The sequence below is a fragment of the Macaca mulatta genome, chromosome 18, assembly GCF_049350105.2.
Source record: "Macaca mulatta isolate MMU2019108-1 chromosome 18, T2T-MMU8v2.0, whole genome shotgun sequence".
In the NCBI taxonomy this organism is placed as follows: Eukaryota; Metazoa; Chordata; class Mammalia; order Primates; family Cercopithecidae; genus Macaca; species Macaca mulatta.
The window spans coordinates 56,588,994-56,596,903 of NC_133423.1; the positions used below are offsets into that span (position 1 = coordinate 56,588,994).

Here is a 7,910-nt window from a genome sequence, read left to right on the forward strand (position 1 = left end):
GCTGAGAAAATCACAGTATGACTGCAGAGCACAACAAACAATATTTATGGTAATGACCCTGAGCAGTAAATGAAAGGTTGAATTATGTTGAGAATCTCGTGTTTAGAAAGGCTAGGCAGTCCCGTTTGAACCCTTGTATGTTTTTGAGTTTTGGTTCTTCAGTGTGCACACTTCAGTTATCTCAAAACCTGTGCGTTTGTGGACATTCCTTCCCAGGAGAGAGAAGGATGGCTTTGCATCTGTGTGTGTGTTTTGGGGGGGGGGTGTGTGTGTGTATGTGTGTGTGTGTGTGTGTGTGTGTGTGTGGTGGGATGGGGGAAGGGAGACTGAATTCTATGACATTCAGAACCAATGGCTGCATATACAATTAACAGTGCCCCCCAGCACTTAAGGCTGCTGATAATTGTCCCCCACTTCAGGATTTTGAGACAGCACATCCGACCTTCTGAGGTTTCATCGTCACACCTCTTTGTGCCTCTTCTGACAGATAATTATGGTTGAGTGTGAGCGTCAACAGGAAATCACATCTCTTATCTTCACGTTGGGCACTTAAATGAGCATTTTAAGGCAAATTATTAATAACTGTGCTCGAGAAAATGGTATCAGTGAAAACTTCTGAGATGAATTGTTGTATTATGTGTGTGGAAGAAAAAGGCTATTTCAATGATAAATAGGAGAATTTGTATGAAGTAATTACATATTAATTTGTCCAACAAATATTTATTACATACCTCAATATCCAAGATATCTTATTAGAGATCACAGGTTACACAAAGGCATACATGAGTCAGTTCCTAATCAAACAGAGCTTTACAACCCTGGAGTTTAAGAAACATTTATTGTTCACAAAGACCTGCAGTATTTTTTTAAAAAGTCAAAAATGTAGGACAAGGTTAACACTTGAGGAGGTAAGAAGTGGGGTATCTTATGAGAAGGGACCCCTGAGTTGCCCTTGGAAGGGTGGACAGTGCGATGAAGGGCAGGAATGGGGAAGGGGAAGTACCCCAAGGAGGAGAGGGTGTGGGCAGAGTCGTGGGGGAGGGAGGCAAGCAAGCAGTTAATTCTTCTGGACTGTGAAATACCCATCGAGGGGTATGGCAGAGACCAGATGCTTTTAAGTAAAGCGTCTTAAATGCTGGGCTAAGGATTCAGCTTTATTCTTTGGGAAGTGGGGTAACTAATAGGTGACATGAGGGGAGACAATGAGAAGGGAAGCCTGATTAGGAGACCACTGCAGGGGTCCAACTAGAGGGCCTGTGAGGGGAAGTGGCAATTTAAAAATAGTATCGGGGATTCTGACAAGACTGTGTCAAGCAAAGTCTGGAGGAAGGTGAGCCAGTGAGTTACATTAAAGTGATGTTCTGGCCTCCTGCAATGTGTTTGATAAGGATGTACAGGTTACAGCAGGGAAGGGGTCCCAGCCTCCAAGACACCTTCTCTCTGTCCAGAGGGGCTTCCCCACCTTTAATATTCTGAAAGTAATTCACTAAATCTATTTTATATGCAGGCTGATATTTTGTAGTTTTGAACTGATCCCACGCTCATATGGTTTCATGCGATGTGCGTTGGATCTCCAGGAGGGTAAGCCACACCTGCTGGGAGTCCCAAACTTATCCCCAGAATTGGTTAGGATCTTTCCTACTTGCCAAGAGTGTGCTTGGCATACAGTATGTGCACGGCAAATGCAAAAGGTTATAACCATGATTTCTATGAAAGGCCAACCTCAAGTTAGACCCTCACTGATTGGTCTGTTCATTCAGCCAAGCATGCCAAGCCCCTGCAATATGCAAGGAGCTATACCACCTCTGTGACTGCCAGCCAGGTGACTGTCCCTTCTCTGAAATCTGCTCTCAGAAGAGTGTGGGCACATCCTGGGTTTGCCTCACTGGCAACTTCATCCTTTGGGAGACAGAGGGGGTGACGGGTTCGTCTACTGAGTGGGATCTAGGTGACCACCAGAGAGGAGTAGATGCAAGATCATCTCTGTGGGGATCCTAAGGGGTAAGCCATTGTGTCATCACAAAATGTGTCATCATGAAGCTGCTATATAAAAGTGCCATAGACTTATAAACAACAGAAATTTATTTCTCACAGTTCTGGAGGCTGGGAAGTCCAAGATCAAGGTGCCAGCAGATCTGGTGTCTGGTGAGGATCCGTTTCCCTGCCTTGCAGACAGCCACTTTCTCATTGTGTCCTCACATGGCTGAGAGAGAAAGAGAGAGAGGGATTCTCTGTCATGTCTCTTCATAAGGGCACTAGTTCCATTCATAAAGTCTCCACCCTTATGACCTAATTACCTCCCAAAGGCTCCACCTTCTAATACCATCACATTGGTAAAAATCCTAACGATTTTAATGTATGAATGTTCAGTTCATTACACTGGTACATGCGGCAGCAACAGCAGCTGCTACTCATGGAGTGCTCTGTGAATTATACCTCATTCTCCTCATGGTCACCCCGTCAATCCTGTACTGTTACTCCCATTTTACAGATGTAGAAACTTGTTTTCAGAGAGATTATGTAATATTCCCCAGGTGACATAGCTCCTAAACTGGATTAGAACAAACTGGCTCCAAAACTTAGGGCCCGGTGCAGCCCACACCTTTAACCTCTCTTCTGTCCCTTTGGATGTGAAATAGGATTGCATTTGGCTGCAGGTAACAGAACCTGACCATGGCCCAAACGGTGAGGCATTCACTACCTTATGTCCAGTGCTTAGCACAATGCCTGTTATGTTTGTTAAATGAATACAGAGTAATTTCCTTAAATAATAATTCTGCTAATATCTTGCATCAATGTAACATTTTATTGTTAGTGTTCATTCCTGGTAGTTTCTAGAATTACCAGCATTCTTATTTCAGAGGTAACAGAGAAGACCCTATGCTGTTTTACCTATGAAGACAAAGAGTCGTCCAGAGGCCAGGACACGTTTAATGTGCCCATTTTGCAGAGGAGAAAACTGAGGCTTAGGAATTTGAATGACTTGTCTAAAGTCACAGAGTAAGAACATTGCAGTGTAGAATTCAAAAGCTGTTTTTCTGATTTTGAGGTCAGTACAACTTCTCCATTGCTATATGTTCTTCTCCAAATAGCATGGTGGAATCTAAGGTGTTTATTATTTCTCATTAGCAGTATTTATTTATTTATTTATTTATTTATTTGCTGAGACTGGTTCTGGCTGTCATCCAGGCTGGAGTACAGTGGTGTGATCTTGGCTTACTGCAACTTCTGCCTCCTGGTCTCAAGTGATCCTCCCACCCCAGCCTCCCAAGTGGCTGGGATTACAGGTGTGCACCACCACACCCAGTAAATTTTTGTATTTTTTTGTAGAGACAAGGTTTCGCCATGTTGCCCAGGCTGGTCTCAAACTCCTGGACTCAAAACTATCTGCCGGCCTCGGCCTCGTAAAGTGCTGTGATTATAGGCATGAGCCACCATTCCTGGCCTATTTATTCTTTGCTTTTGGAGATGGGGTCTCACTCTGTCGCCCAGGCTGAAGTGCAGTGGCATAATCACAGCTCACTACAGCCTCGACCTCCTGGGCTCAAGTGATCCTCCTGCCTTGGCCTTCCATAGTGCTGGGGTTACAGGTGTGAACCAGCCTCATTAGCATTCTTTAAAAAATGTGTGTAGACATTTTATTAAGGAGGTGTTTTATTGAACAAAATAAGTGAATGCGGCTTGGTGAGGAGTAGGGATGGTTTGCAGTAGCTCCTGCCCTTCCCTTCCCTCCTCTGCCTTCCTCTCCCCTCTCCATGTGTTCTTGGGCCTGCTTTGGAAAGCATCTGTGAGGCCATGTGCTGAAGGCAAGGAGAGAAAACGTATTAGGTTCTCTAATATGATAATAATATAAAAGAAATTTATGGTGCCCCAGAGGGAGAGAATTACAAATGGATGAAAGGTGACTATTTAATGTACAAGCCTTTTTTTTTTTTAGGGTGTAAAAATAAATAGAGGAAAATAGAGTGCAAAAAGAACCTGCGGCAAATGGAAGGCAAATGGGCCTGCTTCTATGGCGCTTTGGCTACAGCCCACCACCCCGCATAATGATGGCCATTTTTCAAATAGCTCTGCAGTCTCACGCTTTTTGGCCAGTCTTAGGAGGTTTCTAGAGCTCCAAGTGAATGAAGAGTACTTTTGTCCTGGTCTCTCTTGCCCCACTCCTGCGGCCTCATCCTCGCCACCTCTCTCAGGGCGCTCCTCCTGTCCTTGGGCCAGGCAGCAGGGTTGGAGAGAGGACCACAGCTCCTTTCTTCATTGCTCCCTCAGCCAAGTCTGTTATACTAGGACAGTCTATGTTCATGCTTGGGGTACGCTGGGGGTCGCCCCATGAGGTGCCGAGGAGCCCGTCTCCCAGGGAAGCCAGGCCTTTGCTGGCATGCACACAATCAGGGGCCTCTGGGTGCTTTGGTTGTGGCACAGCCCTTCTTTTCAAACTACCAGACAGGCTGTAGTGAGCTCTTTCCCTCCTGGAGACACCCAAGGGCCTGCACCCTGGATGTGTAGCCCAGGGTGGGAGTTCTGCCCACAGCCTTCTGGCTGCAGGCCTCAGTCTGCCCTGAGTCTGCCCAGCACCCCCTAGTACCCTGCCTGGGGGGTGCTGCCAGGGCACTCCATGTGGGCTCCTTTCTTCCCTGAGATCCAGCTGCACTTCACCAAGGCCACTGGCCATTCAGTTAGTAAATTCTCCCCTTGTTTCCCCAAATCCTTCCCCATTCCAGGCTTCTGAAGCTTAGACCCTGGTACAGCCCAAACCCTTAACCTCTCTTCTGTCCCTTTGGATGTGAAATAGGATAGCATTTGGCTGCAGGTAACAGAATCCGACCACGGCCCAAACGGGTGAGGCATTCACTACCTTATGTCCAGTGCTTAGCAGAATAACTGTTATGTTTGTTAAATGAATACAAGAGTGAGTAATTTCCTTAAATAATAATTCTGAGGCTGGGTGCAGTGGCTCACGCCTGTAATCCCAGCACTTTGGGAGGCAGAGGTGGGTGGATCACCTGTGGTCAGGAGTTCGAGACCAGCCTGACCAACATGGTGAAACCCTGTCTCTACTAAAAATACAAAACTAAGCCAGGCATGGTGGCATGTGCCTGTAATTCCCGCTACTCAGGAGGCTGAGGCAGGAGAATCTCTTGAACTCAGGAAGTGGAGGTTTCAGTGAGCCAAGATTGCGCCACTGCACTCCAGCCTGGATGGCAGAGTGAGATTCTGTCTCAAAAGAAATAAAAAATAAGGAGAGTAAAAATAAAAATAAATTCTGAGAACTTATTCCTGAGAAGACCCCTGGCCCTCCACTTGCTACAGACTTAATAACCACAGCGTTCTTTCCCCTCTGCCCCAGCCTACTGCACCACCCTGCCCACTGATCTCTTTGTTCCCCTGTCTTGCAGGTGGGCTTCATGAGTTTGAAATTTTCCTCCAGGCTTTCCTTTCTGCTTCCCATTCTGTTCACTCTGACCTCTTGTTGGCACAAACTAGCCAGGTAGCCCCATCTCAGCATGGGCATAGAGGAAATGATTGGTTCTCCTCAGGACCATGTTGGGTAGGGTTGGGATAGAAGGTCCCGGGCAGTGAGGGGAGACAGGAGGCTTGTTTTGTCTTCATCTTCCTGCAATACCACCTGCTCTCCACTGCTTGGGCCTTGGACCTGCACCTCTGTTGTTCCAGCTGAGCCCCCTGTATGGGCCTGGCTTCTGACTCGAGAAAGAAGGCCTGGTCTGCAGCACCTGGGAGGATGTGCTGTGAGGCAGGTGCAGGGGGCTCCCACAGGCTGAGGCTCTATCACTGCCTGGCCTGCACTTTTGTTCGTGGGGAATTTGAGAATCAGCCAGTTCTCTAAGCATCACGCAAGTAAGCAGGTCATGTGGGCAGCCACTCTGGGTCAGCTTCCGGGATTTGCTCATCATGCCTTGCTCCCTGCTGCGAGGCCGGACCCAGAACTTAGGTCTCTCTGTCCTTACATCACCTTGGGCTTTCTCCCTGCTGTCCTAGCTGCCTCTGTGTTCCTTAGTTTCTGAAAATACAGTGCCAGGGTGCCTGCTGCACACGCTCGCAGTCGGAAGTTGCAGACGAGTACTGGGATACCTTTACTTTCTACAGACAGAACCCACTAATGCAACTCCACTTGTGCTGCCTTTCAAAGGCAAGGTAAGCATGTGCAGAATTCAGTTTCTTCAGAGTTTTGTCAGCAGGAGCCAGTTCCCCAAGCTTGGGGACTTGGATAGCATCAGGTGTCTGGACTTGTGAAGCAGGCGCCCGGGTCCTGGGGACCCGGTAGCTTCTCCCAACAGCCAGTAGTGGGCCACTGCCTGGTGGCTCTGTGACAGGCTCTCATTCTTCAGAGGCCCTGTGCTGGGCCCTGAGACAATGATGTCTTAAAAAGTGTATGAGTCCTCTGTTGCTTCTCAGGGCCTGATGCAGTCTTAGATCACGAGTGCCCAGCCTGAGAAAGGAGTTTGGAGGGAAAATAACTTATTTGGAGCACGTGTGCCTCTATAGATCTGCAGACTCAGATACAATGGGGAGTACCCTGGTCAGCTGTGAAGAGCCCCTCAGTCTTTTAGACAATTTAGGAAGAGAAGGGATTTCCCTCCCTCTAAATCGTTCAATTTTAAGTTCCTGTACAAAATGTAGGCATGATATTGTTATCCCTCTTCCTTCTACTTTTATCTTCTTTTGTTGGTAGAAAACCATGTGACACCTAATTTCTACACTTCTATTTAACGTCTCATCTGGGCTCAAAGCCTACAGCCTTCCCAAAAGATTCATTGAACAAAACTGATGGGTCCATTTTACTGAAGCTAGAAATAAGGAGAGCAACACTGCCGCTCACTCCTCACTCGCACAGCCCAGGAATTCTGCGGAGCTCAGCCGATGACTGCGTGCCTCCGGGAGGAATCTCAACAGGTCACCTTTGGAGGGACTGAAGTTGGGATGCTTTTTGGGTTCTGGGCCTATCGCGTTTTATTTTGTAAGAAAAACCAGAAATGAGTCATCCAAAATAATCTACATAAAAATGATATGCAGGAGTTTTTGAATAAAAAGAAACCATAAATAAGTAATAAATCCTTCGGAGGCCTATTGAAAATGGATAGCAGTCGTGTTGTGTTTACTGCCGTACTCCCAAAGTGCAGATATTTATTATAACTCAGGGCAATTCATTGTACTAGCTTGGCGTTTATAAAATTCTCATCATCGTATTAGAGTAGGAACCCATTTCCTAGGAAGTATTGTTATGATAAAAGAATTAGTGGCTTGTAAACAGCCATAATTCATTGTTTAAAGGAAAAGATATGTGGACAGTGAAGTATCTGTGTGCAAAGCCCCTCACCTCTCTGAGCATTCCCATCAGGCTCGCTGCTCACCTGGAGCACAGGTCATCTACGCTGCCCCGGGCAGGACTCCTCGCCCATCACAGCCAAGACTCCTCAGGTCAAGGCCGCTGCTGAGCCCCAGTCCCAGGACCCTCTACTGATGCTGGCCTCTGTTCTTTTACAGCTTCCTCATCGGGATGCACAGCAAGTCGGATTCCCCAAGCAGAAGCTGGGCAGCCCAGCTGGAAGAGGAGGCCGGGCAGGTGTTGCAGGTCAGGCTCACTATGACACAGTGTGAGACCTCGGGCTACAACACAGGACCCGGGTGCTGCTCTGACCCCTCGTGTCTTGTGTTGCAGCCGGAGGGACGCAGGTCCGCAGCAGAGCCTGTTCCGCTGTCCTGAGGGACTCAACACAGGGGACTGCACAGAGACCATGGGAAAGACCAGACTCTGGTGGGCAGGTGGGTGGGGTGTTGGGAGAGAGGCCAACCCAGACCACCCCAGATGTCACCCACTCAGCCCCGTCTCTTGTCCTAGTTTTGCCTCTCCGGACGCAGCTTGGCTCACCTCTGGCCCAGTGCAGGTAGCT

General features: G+C 47.7%; 1 non-coding gene across 1 annotated transcript; it reads left to right on the plus strand.

Annotated features, from left to right (window-relative positions):
• The first annotated feature begins 7,590 nt into the window (after positions 1-7,590).
• MIR187 (microRNA mir-187) lies at positions 7,591-7,699 on the plus strand. Its single transcript, NR_032432.1, has one exon. It is a non-coding gene; the product is annotated as a microRNA mir-187 (primary transcript).
• Positions 7,700-7,910: the final 211 nt, after the last annotated feature.